Raw genomic sequence first — 16,009 nt, 5'->3', positions numbered from 1 at the left:
CGATGACATTGCATTTTGGAAAGGATAAATCCCAGAAATTTTTCAGCTCCTCGTCAATGAATACAGGGGACTTGTCGATGAGGGTATAACAAGAGCTTGTCGACGAGGCTAGGATTCGTCGACGAGAAGATACCGAGAGAGGTTTTGGGGTTTCTGAATTTCGTCGACGAAAGGGAGAGTTCGTCAACAAATTTTGTATTGACCTCGTCGACGAAGGCCATAGTTTAAATAGGCCTAAAGCTCATTTTTTGCCGAAATTTCTTGCGCAGCACCTCTCTCTCTTCTACCCTTCAGTCCCTCCTCCTTCTCTCTTCGATTTTTGGCTGGATTTTTGCCAGTTCGACGATCTGAAGCCACCACGACGCTCCTAAGAAAGTTCTCTGCAAGTCTACTAGAGAGGATCGTTGGTGGGACTGAAGTGGAAACCATCACAAATCCAAGGTAAGGCTTTCTACTCAATATTTAGATTTTTAACAGTTGAGGAAATGTTATACGCGTAGAAATACTGAACTTTAGTTCTGGGGAATGTTGTTTTCAGGATGTTGAGTTGGGAACCCTGCGGGTGCAGGATAAATTTTCTTAGAGGCTTTTCAAGAATCAGGTAAGGGGATAAACTAAGCTAGTTCTTTTTAAGAAAATGTATGTATATATAGCATTTGATTTCAGGAAAGTAAATATGTTCATATATATGATTTATATTTGATAAAACACTGTTGAAAATAATGGTATGTTGAATATATGAAAAACTTGTTCAGTGTGGCATGAGTAGAAATTGTTATGAAATACTGTTTTCTGGAAATGTGATTATGATACGGATTTTTATAATGTAAAATCGGCATACGGGCCGAGATTTTTATATGTTTTGCTGGCGTACGGGTCGTGCTATGGATGTGATTTGCCAGCGTTCGGGCTGTGCTATGATATGATTTGCTGGCGTATGGGCCGAACTATAATTGTGATTTGCTAGCATACAGGCTGTGCTATGATTTTCCGACGTATGGGCTGAGCTATGGTAAAATATGAAATACCGACGTATGCGCCGATGATTTTCATGATATACGTATATATACAAAATGATATGATTGATCTAATAATTAATGATATGAGATATCCCTGTATCACTGTTTCAGTATATGTTATATGATATTAGAACCTGGTTGGCTTGGTCTAGGCTAGCACTTGCACGGTACCATTGCTATGTGTTCATAGTCTTCGTGATCATGATATTTTTGTTAATGCCGCTGTACGGAGTGGTGTGAGATTGGATGGTCGATGTGGTTTTTAAGAAGTGTGTGAGTGCCCCTGGTGTACGGATCAGGTCAGGTAGACCCATTAGACTTACAGACTGTACTTTTGACTTGGCAGTGGTCGGCCAACCATTGTCAGGTCGCGCCTTCGGGCCACACAACCCAGTCATGTGGGAGTAATACATGACAATAGCCAGTTAACCTGTAAAGACCCAAAAAAAAATAAAAAAAAATAATAGTATTTTAATAATAAAGAAGATACCCCAATAAATTTATCAGGGCCTCGTTGACAAATACAGGGGATTCGACATCGTACTTTTGAAAAATACCCTAATAAATTTATCAAGGCCTCGTCGACGAATACAGGGGATTCATCGACGAGGGTACAATAGGACCTCATCGACGAGGGCGAGCTCCGTCGACGAGAAAATACCGAGAGGGGTTTTAGGCCATCTGAAATTCGTCGACGAGGAAGTAAGGTTCATCGACGAAATTACTGAAAGACTCGTCGATGAGATGACATGGCTCATCGATGAAGGCTGCAGTATAAATAGTGTTTAACTCAGATTTTTACACAAAATTTTAGCCGAAACCCTCTCTCTCTCTCTCTCTCTCTCTCTCTCTCTCTCTCTCTCTCTCTATCTCTCTCTCCTCTACGGATCCTCCTCCTTTTTCTTCGATTTTGGCCCCGTTAGTCACCGGATCGACTATTTAAGGCCACCACGACACTCCTGGCAGAGTTTACTGCAAGTCTATCGGAGCGAATCGTCGGTGGAACAAAGTTGGAATTCATCCCAAATCTAGGGTAAGACCTTTTATTCGTAATTTGACTTTCGAGCAGCTGTAGGAAATGCTATAGATATAGAAATAGTGATGTTTTGTTCTAAGATTTATGGTTTTCAGGGTGTTGAGTGGAGAACCCAGCGGGTGTTGGACCTATTATAGTGAGGGATTTTTAGTAGGAAACAGGTAAGGGAAATATACTATGCTAGGTTATTTGAGTATATTTTTAGTATAAAATTATAAATGTTCCACCAGAGTATTGTTTAAAGTAGAGATTTATACAGTTTATCAAATATGATTAATATGTTTTAAAAGTACAGTGTGACTTCAGAATATAGATATAGTACAGAAATATGTTTTGCAGTATTTTCTTGTTTTATGTTTTACAGAATATACAGACAGTGGCTATGTTTTATAGTAATTACAGAATACCATGATTATACAGTTGATACAAATACAGTTTATAGTACCATAAGATATAGTTTTACAGTTTATTACAGAAACACAGTTGATATAGATACAGTTTTTCACAGCGTCATGGTTTATACAGTCATTACAGAATCATGGTAAAACAAATAGACGTATATATAAAGATGTATTATATAGTATCATAACCTGTTGGACCATACAATTTACAGGGCACGGTACCATAGCTACATATAGTTTATAAAGTGCAACCACCTATTCAGATAATACGTGGTATAAAAGTCGATCGCATAGAGCCCACGAGTGGACAGGCTCCCCATCAGATATGGGTTGACGAGGGCTGATCAGACTATGGAGTATAGTGATTTATTCTTAGTTGGCTAACCAGGGTAATCCCACCTACGGGCCTCACAACCCTATCATGAGGGGTTAAATCATGACACACAGTTATCCATAGGGAAGTTTATAGTTATTACTATGTTTATACAGTTTTACAGAAATAAAAAATATATATATGTATATTAGCAGTATTTTGAGTAGAAACCTAAAGTACATAAATGTTAAGCAATAGGTAAAGGATGAAAATTTATATTACTGGTATTGTACTTTACAGATTCAGTGATACATGACTATATAGTCATAGATTTTCATAGTATTGTTACTCATTTGCCACACACTAGCAATAGCATATTTTGTCTTACTAAGCATTGGCTTATCCCAATTAATTTAACATTTTTCAGGTGACCTAGGTAGGTGAGCAGACCAGGCTCGCAAATAGAGGGGCCACTGTACTGCCCTGTCAGTAGATAGTGAGTATGTTTTTTGAGTATTTTTGTATAGCCCTAGCCCAGTTGAGGGTATCTTGGGGAATAGTTGTACATGTATATTTTGGGAAACAAATTAGCACTCTGGTATTGTATATAACTACGTATGGTTATGTTTATTTGATTTCTGCTTCTTGTTACTTAGGTTGATGATTGGGTTCAATCTAGTGGGGTATCAGAGCATGCTAAATGTTATAGTATAAAAAAATAAAAAAATGAACCCATTTAAATAGCAAGTCGTTACATAACTTACCAGGAATGTTTTTGTATTATTATTATATGAGATGAAATATGTTTATGAAAATGCAGTATGTTTTGATGATATATATGTTTTCCCAGATTTGATATAACAGTTACCGAATATGTTATGTATGGTATATGTATAATACGGAATACTCATGTTGCCACACACTGGTATTAGTTTATTTCCCTTACTGAGAGGTGTCTCACCCCTAAATTTTATAAATGTTTCTGGAGCCCCTGATAGGAGAGCGGGTAAAGTCCTACTGATATAGTACGGTAGACCTACCCTTCCAGAAGGGTAAGTATTTTGATAGGGTCATATGTATTTTGTGGAAATGGCCCTAGGACATCTTTTTGGGTTGAGTGTTATGTATATATATGTGTACAGTGATTGTAGTAACTCTGGTATTGTGATGTATGGAATAATGAGGTGTATATGATTTATATTTCCTGATGCATAGGCTTCCGTGATGTGTTTCTAATGTATCCTTGGTACCCACAGGTCCAGGTTGATTATGATTCGCTGAGCTATGTGCTATTGTATTATATTATGGGGGGGAAATATGGAAATTAAGCAGGTTGTCACATATTGCATATGTGTCTAGGCAGCTTAAATAATATGAGAAGAATTATCCTATCCATGATTTAGAGCTTGTTGCGGTGGTGTATGCTCTTAAGATCTAGAGGCATTATTTATATGGTGGAAAGTGCAAGATTTTCATGGATCACAAGAGTCTGAAATATTTCTTCACCCAGAAAAAACTATATATGAGACAAAGAATGTGGCTAGAGCTTATTAAAGACTATGATTGCATGATTAGTTACCACCCAGGAAAAGCGAATGTAGTGGCAGATGCTCTGAACAGGACATCAGGGGGACCCGTACTGGCAGTTATGGAGATTCAGCACTCAATTCTAATGGATTTGGATAGGCTCAACATAGAATTGGTAGAGAAGAGTCCTCAGGCAGTTATTCCCAATCTAGTGGTTCAGCCTACACTATACGAGAGGATTAAAGCAGCTCAGGGTGATGGTGGGGAGTTGGCAGAGGTGATGGCTAGAGTGCGGGATGGTCAAGGAGAGGAGTTCAACATATTAAATGATAGAGCCCTGCAATTCCGTGCTAGGCTCTGTGCTTCTGTAGATACCGAGATTAAGAGGACTATATTGGAGGAGGCTCACAAATCCCTATACACCGTTCATCCAGGTAGCACTAAAATGTATCAAGATCTGCGAGAGTACTTTTGGTGGAGTGGAATGAAAAAGGAGATAGTCAAGTTTGTACAACAGTGCTTGATGTGCCAGCAGATTAAAGCTGAGCACCAGAAACTGGCAGGATAGTTGCAGCCATTGTTCATTCCAGAATGGAAATGGGATCACGTTTCGATGGATTTCGTTATGGGATTACCGCCAGTGCGTCAAAGGTTGAATGCAATTTGGGTAGTTGTGGATCGTTTGATGAAGATTGCACATTTCATCCCTATTAAAGTCAGTTATTCCATGGATAGGTTGGCATAAATTTATGTTCAGGAGATAGTTCACGTCCATGGTGTGTTGATATCCATAGTCTCAAACCGAGATCCTCGGTTTACTTCACGATTCTAGAGAAATTTTCAGGAGGTTATAGCGTAATGACCTGCTTCAATATACACATAATAAAAGCAAAATAAATAAAACAGTCAACCTAAACCCATGAGTAACAAGGACACCTATCATTCACAACGGAAACCTAAGCAGCAGTAAATATAAATCACATTCTCAAAACCATAGAATACATAATACCAGAGTTAATTATAATCTATCACGTTCTATATTTATACACAACCTCCAAAATACCCAAAAACACCAAAAAGTATTTCCTAGGATCCTACAACAAAAACCATTGATCCAAACTCAATAAACTCAACGGCGGCCACGACCTGCCGGTCCTTATGGGTTTCCTGAAAATCATTTAATGTTCGGGGGTGAGACACTTCTCAGTAAGGGAAAATAAACTAAATACTATTGTGCGGCAACATGAATACTTAATGATAATATAAATATACATTATAATCATCATACCAGAAAACATTCATCATGTAATAACTGCAAAAACATATACTTTCATATTTTTAATAAATCATACTAATCATAACTATCTGGTATAACTAATAATACTTAAAACATACCCAAGATGAATAGCTAACTGATGTCATGTATTACCCCCCCATATGACGAGTTGTGCAGCCAAAAGGCGGGACCTGACAATGGCTGGCAGACCACTGCCGAGTCAAAAATGTCTGTAAGTACGACGGGCCCGCCACACCCTTATCCAGACTACCAGGTGGACGTCTACACTCTACACTGAAAGCCACATCAAATATCCATCTCCCACCCCCTTGTGGGGTGGTTAGCACCAATCTGATCATAGATATCTGATCTATAAGCTACGGTACCGTGCTCCTGAACTGAACTAAACTAACATCCGGGTTCTAATAACATATAATACATGATAATATAGCGTTTAACATAAATGGATTGATAGCTTTTTTTCTATAATTTCATAAATACGGCCTCATTTTGAACATTTCATAAATACGGCCTCGTGCCGAACATTTCATAAATACGGCCTCGCGCCGAACATTTAAAAAATACGGCCTCGTGCAGAAATCATACGTAAAACACGGCCTCGCACCAGCTATCAATCACGGCTTCGCGCCGAATATCTCATACATATCATTCTGAATAATAAATTAATTATCATGTATTTTCAACATCATTTGGTACTATAATAATTCATATTCCTGAAAACATATTTCATTCATAACATAGTCATATCATAATACTTCCCACGTAAAGTAATATTCATTCCACACATTTTCTATATAAAACCATACATTGTATTCTAAAATCATAATTTCTGGCATCTCATACATACATATACATTTCAACATAATAGCAGTATTTTCCCAAATGTGCATTTCCTTCGTGATGTATAGATATAATACATGCTTTACTAAAAATTAATTTACTGATAAATAATAATAATTTGCATGGAAAATAACTGTTTTAGTTTATTCCCTTACCTGACACTGAAAGAAATCCCCTAAAATTCCCAGTCCTGCACTCGTAGGGTTTCCCGTTCAACTCCCTGAAAACAATAACTCGCAGAACTAAATTTCGGTATTTTCACGTGAATATCATTTCCTATAACTACAGTAGGACTAAATTTGGCATAAAAAGTCTTACCTCAACTCAGGGATGAATTTCGAGTAACTTCCACCAACAATCCACTTTGGCAGATTTGGAGAAAACTTCCCCAGGAGCAACGTGGTGGCCTCAGATCGTCAATTCGACGAACGACGGAGCCAAAATCGAAGAGAGAGGAGAGAGAAATTGAAGAGAGAGAGAGAGAGAGTATGATTTTTATTAATTTACTGCGTCAAAATCTGTGTTTTTGCTATTTATAGGGTTGGATTCATCGATGCGTCCTGTAGAAAGTTTGTCGACGAACCTGCACCTTCATCAACGAATTTTAGATTTCCCCAAAAATCCTCCCTCGGTATCTTCTCGTTGACGAAACTTGTCTTCGTCAACGAGGCCCTCTTGTACCCTCGTCGACGAATTTCCTGTATTCGTCGATGAGGACCTGGTGTTGGATTCGTCGACGAGTCCTGTAGAAAGTTCGTCGACGAATCTGCACCTTCATCGACAAATTTCAGACTTCCCCAAAAATCCTCTCTCGATATCTTCTCGTCGACGAAACTTGTCTTCATCAATGAGGCCCTCTTATACCCTCATTGACAAATTTCCTGTGTTCGTCGACGAGGACCTGGTAAATTTCCCTTAGTTCTTTCTCCCAAAGTGCAAAGTCAAAGTCTGCTGCCTCCTTCTGTCTCTGTTTCCATTTCCCTTCCTCTTTATTATTTAAATACCATTATTATTCGGGTTGTCACATATGGGTACACAGTTAGTTTTTAGCACTGCTTTCCATCCCCAAATAGATGGTCAGACCGAGAGGACGATTCAGACACTAGTGGATATGCTTCGTGCTTGTGTGCTTGATTTTGGAGGCAGTTGGATTCAGTTTATGTCGTTAGTTGAATTTGTTTACAATAATAGCTATTAGGCTAGCATCAGCATGACACCTTACGAGGCATTATATGGCAGAAGATGTTGTTCTCCTCTTTTTTGGGATGAAGTATGTGAAAGGCGAGTTGTGGGTCCAGAGATAATACAATAGGCGTCTAACAAAGTCCAATTAATTAGAGAAAGAATCAGTACAGCACAGAGTCAGCAGAAAAGTTACGCACACACTTGTCGCCAAGAATTAGAGTTTGATGTGGGAGATCGAGTATTTTTGAAGATAGCTCCTCTGAAAGGAGTTATGAGATTTGGAAATAAGGGCAAGTTGAGCCCTAAGTATATTGGCCCTTTTGAGATACTAGAAAGAATAAGTTCAATTGCCTATAGGCTAGCTTTGTCACCAGCTTTGGCTCGAATTCATGACGTGTTTGATGTTGCTATGTTAAGGAAATATGTCCCAAACCCGTCTTACATCATCAACTATGCAGAGATAGAACTCAAGGATTCACTAGCTTATGAAGAGACGCCACTACATATTTTAGACAGAAAGACACAAGTACTGCGCACCAAAGAAATTCAGTTAGTGAAAGTTTTGTGGAAGAATCATGCTATAGAGGAAGCTTCTTGGGAACTCGAGGAGTAGATCAGACAGAGATATCCACAGTTGTTTCAAGAGGTATAAAGGTAATAAGGTAAAGTATAATAGTTAGATAAGTTTCTTTTGCAAGTACATCTATGGATTTAGTGAGTAGATAGTTGCGGTTTTATATATGTAATCTCCCAGAACATAAAATGTAACCACAGTATTCCTCCAGCATAAGTGAGGGCAGGTAATAAAATAAGTAGACCATTTTCCTTTACGGGATGATAGAAGGTAATACAGATAAGTAAATTTCGAGGATGAAATTTTATGAGGATAATGTAATAACCCGAAGAATTTTCAACATCTCATCGACAAACACAAGGGATTCATCGATGAGGATATAAGAGGAGCTCGTCGACGAGGATAGGCTTCATCGACGAGAAGATACCGAAAAGGGTTTTTAAGACAGTCTGAAATTCATCGACGAGGGAGTAAGTTTGTCGACGAAATTATTAAAGGACTCGTCGATGAGGTGACGTGTCTCATTGATGAATCTAGGGCTATAAATAGAGAAAACCCGAATTAAATTGCAGATTTTGGCACAGTAATCACTCTTTCTCTCTCTAAAACGTATCTCCCTCATTCTCTCCTTGATTCCAGGTCCGTGTTACGCCGGATCAACGATCTGAAGCCACCATGACGCTCCTGGCGAAGTTCTTTGCAAGTTTGTTGGAGCTGATCATTGGTGGAGTTGGTTTGGATTTCGTCTCAATCTCCAGGTAAGACATTTTATTCGGTATTTGTCTTTCCCTCAGTTATAAGAAATATTTGTTCTGGGGAATGTTGTTTTCAGGGTGTTGAGTGGAGAACCCTACAGGTATAGGGTTAGAGTACAGCAAGGACTTTTCAGAGATAAGATAAGGGAAAATATACTATGCTAGGAGTTTTATAATGTTATCAGAGATTTTTATATATGTATATACCAGCTTATTACTCAATTTTTGTAGAATGAGTTTTAAATGCTTGTGTGGCCTGAGTAGATCATTATTTGATGAAGAACTTATACTGTTTCTACAGTATATCATACTATACAGAATACACAGATATAGATCAGTATGTTATAGTTTATATAGATCTATATATTACAGATATTTATTTAGAAAAGTATATTACAGTTTTACTCAAATCAGTATGTTATAGTTTTATACAAATTAGTATATTACGGATATTTATTTAGAACAATATATTACAATTTTACTCAAATTAGTATACTATAGCTTTATTTAGAACAGTATATTCAACATTTACAGTATGCCATGTTTCCTATTACCATAACATTCAAAGTATACTAACAAAGTATAAACACATATTATACAGACAGATATACAGAGATAGCATCAAGATGCTACAGATATAAGATACAGAGATTACAGTATTTATAGTACAGAATGATGGTGTTATGGTAATTTTGGAAACATGATGAAAATAGTAGAAGAGTATATATATATATATATATATAGTATCAGATCTCTGAGGAATGATTACAGAAAAATACAGATAAAGAATACAAAACACGGTACCATTGCTATATACAAAATAGAGTGCAACCACATATCTCAAATAGTGTGTGGGTACCATCAAACTATGCTCGGAGAGGATGCAGCTCCCCAGTTCGCTGGGTTGAGGGGGCCATTTTGACGAGGTAGCAGCCAGTTCCGAGCCTAGGAGTGGATGCAGTTTTGCCGGGCTGAGGTAGTGTAGAGTATATTGACTTATCTGGAGGGCCAACCAGATTAAGTCCTACCTACAGGGCGCACAATCCTGTCAAGAGGGGTCAAATCATGACATACAGAGTTTCAGGGATAAAACACAGTTATGTATATGTATACAGTTTTACAGTATATGATGAGTATAATATGATATTAGTAGTATGAAAAGTAGAAAATATAGATGATATAGTTATATTTTAAATTGTGAAAATGAAGGACATGCTTTATAGATTACTATTTTATTACAGTTCAGTTGTTATTTTAACAGTATGCAACTTAGACGCCACACACTAGTAATAGCATATTTCCACTTACTGAGTGTCGACTCACCCCATGACTTTAACATTTTTCAAGTGAGCCAGCTGGGCAAGCTGACCAGACTCGCGGATAGAGAGTTTATTTAATTACCCTGGATTAGAGGGTAAGTTTGTCCAGGGTTTTGTGTTTTGGGACAGATAGTTTGGAGAGAGATGTATTATATAGTATGGTGTGGAAATACAAATTCTTAGTATTGTATGATGTGTATGGATGTATGGATTACGTTTCCGCTGCATAGGTATGATTTTATATTCAGATTTACCCCGGTGCCTTCCGAGGCTCGAGTTTCATAGCAGGGGGTATCAGAGTAGTTCATATATATATATAATAGGTTGTTACAACCTGCACACAAACTTGGCAACCATTAAATACCAGAGTATTTGTTATAATCAAAATAGGGTATGATCCATAGGGTCAACAACTTCATCTTGTCTTCAAGCTTTAATACACTTTAAGCTTTTTCTCAAGTCCTCTTTAACATCCATGCTCTCAAAATCTTCAAACTTTATTAGGACATCTTTGAATCCATGTCTTGACTCTTTAAGTTTCATTTGTTCATCTTTCTTTAAAGTATAAGCTTTGAATAATCCTTATAAGCATTTGACCTTATATTCACATACTTGAGTCCTAAAATATCATCACTTGACCAAATATGTTAAGTTTATCTTATTTGTTATTATGAAAATAAGATTTTAAGCCTTGTGAGACCAACAAAGTCAATTTTTTCTTACTCTATAGAGTAAGATTTAGATATGGGGGAGGGAAACTTCACTTATGAATAGAATCATTGGCTTTGACCATTTTGTGTTAATTGACAATTTGGAAAAAGACTTGTCCTCAAGAATAGTTGTTGAATTAATATAGAAGCAAATTACTATATCAAAACGAGTCAACATTTTCCTAAGCTTGTCTTCAGAGACATACATAAAGGGAATCATTGTGTTGGATTCTAAAGAGAACCAGGAGAAAATATGGGATTTTTTGGAGAATCCAAATCACATTATAACATTTTCAACAGGAAGGTATCAACTTAATGCAGTATTATTGTTGATTGTATAGTGTTTGCTTTTTCTTCTAGTTCTATATCGAATTATTTTGGATTTTGAGTAATTGCTTTCATTAGAACTTATATTTCCCTTATTAGTTAGCTTTCATTATTTTGTTCATTTTCTACAGGCCATGGGTGATAACTGAAAAGATACCAAGGCATGGATTGTTTAAACCATTAAATGGGAACCTGAAACTGAAGTCCCTCACAAGTACTTTCATTTTTATTTTTGATATTTTTTAAGAAAATATCATCAAGTATAAAATTGAAATTTTTTGCTACTATTGGAGCTCTGCTATGGAATTGCATAATTGATTTTATGATTCTCATCTTGCAGTAAGAATTACAGAACACAAATGCTATAATTGGCAAAGAATTAAAGCTCTGTCACTCAGGAACTGTAGAATACAAGATAGCCAAGGAGCTAAGGGATTTATTCGTGGAGTTTGCAGATCATCATAAGTGATTGCACAAGAGGCTTGCATTGGAAGAGAGAAAAATCTTGGACCTGTCTGCCCCATAAGTTCTTGCAAAGTTCATATGTGTGCTTGGATGACCACTCAAATAAGCAGGTGAAAATTTGTGTCTCATTTTTGCAAATCGAGTGAATGATTAAATTTCTTTGATGGATTATTTATATTTTGTATGAACTACTATTTGACCTATTGGATTGCATGCCTTATTTGGAATGTCACCTACATAGCTGATGTAGTGATTTATGTTTTTTATGCTATAGAAAACTGTTAGACTTTCTGCTATACTCTCTTTGATTTACAGATTTGGGAAATGTTCTATTTACGGACGACATGCTGCCAAAATTTTGTTAAATTTTTTTCCAAAATAATCAAAGCCAAATAATCAAGTGCTAAATGTTTATAATATGATGCATTGATTAAATTGTTATTGAAAGGATGAGTGATTGCTAAATGAAAATTGATCTTCATCCAAATTGAAAATTAATGCATAAGAACATATATAGAGGAGCTGAGTACCATTCTTAGAAATAGAGCATAAAGAACTCATTTGCATCATGTGCTTTACTTTTTGAACATTGAGGCTCTTCTGAAAATTCAAAACATTGTATCTGACTCTTAAAGCTTTATGATTAAATATGGATTATTCTTGGTTATGAACACAAAATCATGCCTTAATATAGTATGTACATATATGTTTAAACATTGTCTACTAGCTAGCTAATTTCTTGTGAAATTATTATTTTATAGGGTTTGCGGCTATCAAAACACTACAACGATGCCAAATACTACAGGCGGGTCGAATGCGCGCAAGTTTTGACTTTTCCTGTATTTCTTGTTAACTAAACATAATTAATTTTAATATTTTAATTTGAATTTGTACTTGTATGTATTTTAATTTTGAATAATTTATATTTTAAATTTTAATAATTTATGAATGTTTTAGTAATTCTTGTTTCATTTTATGTATGCTAAAATGTAATTACAAGTTTTTATAGAAATTTCCAAAAAAAAAAATGTAATTTTTTCAAAGCATGATTGACGGTTTGCAAAACTATTTCTAATAATGGGAAGATGAAGTATTAGTGACCGTTACTATAGAATCAATATTATGGGGCCAAAATCGTCACTAAATGCCAAATATTAGTGATGGTTTTACAATTATTACTAATACTTATTAGTGACGATTTTAATAACCATCACTAAAAAGCATACCATTAGTGGCAGTTATTAGATCCGTCACTAATACAAGCTCTTTAGTGACGAATTTGATCCGACCACATGTATAATTTATAGTGATGGTCGTAGGCTATTAGTGATGATTTTCTTCCATCACTAATACTCCACTATTAGTGACGATTTGAATATTTCGTCACTAATACATAATAGTATCCACAGATATGCTGACAAAGTTAGAGCCCCTATGACTCCCCGATTTTTGTACAATTTTTTCCTCAATAATAAATAAATAATCACTCGTCATCCACAAATCGGCCGCGTCAACAATCCTACTATCATTCATACGATCCGACCCGCATTGGGTACCGGGTAAAAAGTTATTTTATTATACAACTTAACAGCAGAAGACAGTATATACATATCAGTCAGAATACAATACCCAGAGTATCAATGTACACATATACACAATACTATCTCATACCCAAAAACTATACAACCCTAGGGGATCACATCTCCCTAGTCCAAACTCACCTTGTGTATTAGGGTCTCAACTCCCTATGGTCACAGAGCTCTATCTACTGGCCTATCTCTGTCCCCTGAAAATTTTAGATAATTTAGGTGAGACACATCTCAGTAAGAAGGAATAAATTATTTATAGTGTATGGTCATATGAGTTCAATTATAACATGCTTTACTTTTCTAACCATCGTTTCATTTGAGAAAATACAATGATATACAAATTCTCATAATCATATAGATATACAACACAAGGTTTTATAAGCTTAAAAACTATTTCTTTAATTCAATAATTTCCAACACATATTTACCGTGAAGTTCCTGAGAATAGGGAAGATTACTCGCCCATATAGGTAGCTTCCCTCTGCCTTAACACGTTATGTAGCCGGGTATGACCACATCTGATACCTATCAAGGCACTCACCTTACTCAGTAAGCCCTCAGGCAGAGAGTTTCACTTCACCTCAATTATTTATGTCATTAACTCACACGGTTCATTTCTCATATTTAACAATCTTTATTTCTCAATTTTCATTCTTTCTTTCATTTCTCATTTTAGCCAATTTTATCTTTCTTTCACTTTCTATTTTCATTTTACTTTTCGGCTCATGAGTATCCTTGGTATCAAATACCAACATCGCGTTTGTAACTTATGACCACCTTGAGAATCTTTCTATCCACACCATACTTCCCCTCATGGTCAAGGTTATGCGGCTCGAAGGCTGGATCTAACCGCGGTTGGCCGACCCGGTTAGATCAAAGTATCATATCACATATTGCATTTGTAGTATGATTGGCTGACCTAAAACCCTGATTTGGACTCAGGAGGTCCACAACCCTACAAAATGGCACAGTCGACTGTCACGCCATACACTCCAAGAGTCCGTGTGGTTGCACTAACACCACTAGCAATGGTACAGTACTCAATATCATAACCATCCAACAGGGTTTACTACCACATACCCGCAATCACTATACGGCATTGGCATTTAATAAATAAAATTCCAATATATCACAATTCAGTTCAATATAAATATTATCATCATTTTCTGTGCACATTTCATCATCTCATAATAATATATATCGTATTTTACGTATTTTCACATTTTCCCAAAATACTTATATCAGTAATTTGTACCAACACATTTCTCGTGCAAATAATTTACACTCACAGATAAATACCACATTTCAATATTTTCCAATATCAGTAATTCAAAAAATTTCATTTTTCAGGCAAAACATTTATACTCACATATAAATATTATATTTCATTATTTTTCACTAATCACATCGATAATTCTCATTTCAATATTTTCTTAGAAATTACTCATAGTTTTATTTTACACTCCAAAATATCATAATTTAAAATTTCTCAAATGCCACACAATTTATCTGATATTTATATCATAATAATTTTCAAACAAAATATCATATGCTCATTTTCACATATTAATTCAAATAGTAATTCTAAAAACACTATTATAATTTATTCCTCTTACCTGACTTACTGAGAGTCTCGCTAGAACCCCAAAATCCTACACCCTTGGCACCCGAAATTCAACTCATGTAATTTGCATTTTTCCCAGATTAATCAACCTATTTATCCAAAATAATACCCATCTAACCTTCCCTAAGTTCCATATACCTCAAATTAATATTTAAACTAACATTTAACAGCCCCACTTAATTTTCTAAATTTTTCCTGCGGGTCCCAAAATTACACCCACAGCGCTCACGCGGACCTAAATTTCAGAAATCCTACTTCAACTCCAGATGATTAATATTTTAGCATTTATAAATTAATCTTAATTTGATGCGAACCTCAATCGACACGCATTGAGACTTAGCAAACAATGTTGGAATGCTTGCCCAAGAAAGGTAAAAATCAGGTTTTTGATAGAAAACCCCGACCCAACGTTTATAAATGAAACGCGAACCATAGGTATAAAGTAACAAACCTTGACCCAATGATTATAATTAAATCCAAACCAAAGGTATAAAATTTGAACGCCACAAGAAAGAAATCCTTGATAAGTTCACAAGTTCTCTGAACAACCAATAGAAGAAACAAAACCTCACATTTTTTATTTTAATGTCCTTTTTTTGGTAGAATGTGGCTACAAGTCTATTTATAAACCCCTCCAATTAAATTTAAATTCAAATTCAAAATCAAAAATCAAATTCAAATTCAAATTTAAATTCAAATTTAAATTCAAATTCAAATTCAAATTCAAATTCAAATTTAAATTTAAATTTAAATTTAATTCAAATTCAAATAACATAACCCTAAACACCTATAACTAATAAACATAAAATAGGTCCACATGCCTATACTTATTGAAATAAAAAGTCTACACTAAACACTAGGCTATGTCGTCCCCCATTGTAATGGATTGCACCAATCCTTACATTGCTTCCTTGATCTTCTTAGCTCTTGACCTTTTGATTGGCCCATCTGGAACTTGCAATGGATCCGTTAATGGTGCTTGTCGATTCTCATCATTCCCCCTCTCTTCAAAAGGATTCATCCTCGAA

This window comes from Malania oleifera, chromosome 10, assembly GCF_029873635.1.
Source record: "Malania oleifera isolate guangnan ecotype guangnan chromosome 10, ASM2987363v1, whole genome shotgun sequence".
In the NCBI taxonomy this organism is placed as follows: Eukaryota; Viridiplantae; Streptophyta; class Magnoliopsida; order Santalales; family Ximeniaceae; genus Malania; species Malania oleifera.
This window is presented reverse-complemented; position numbering follows the sequence as displayed.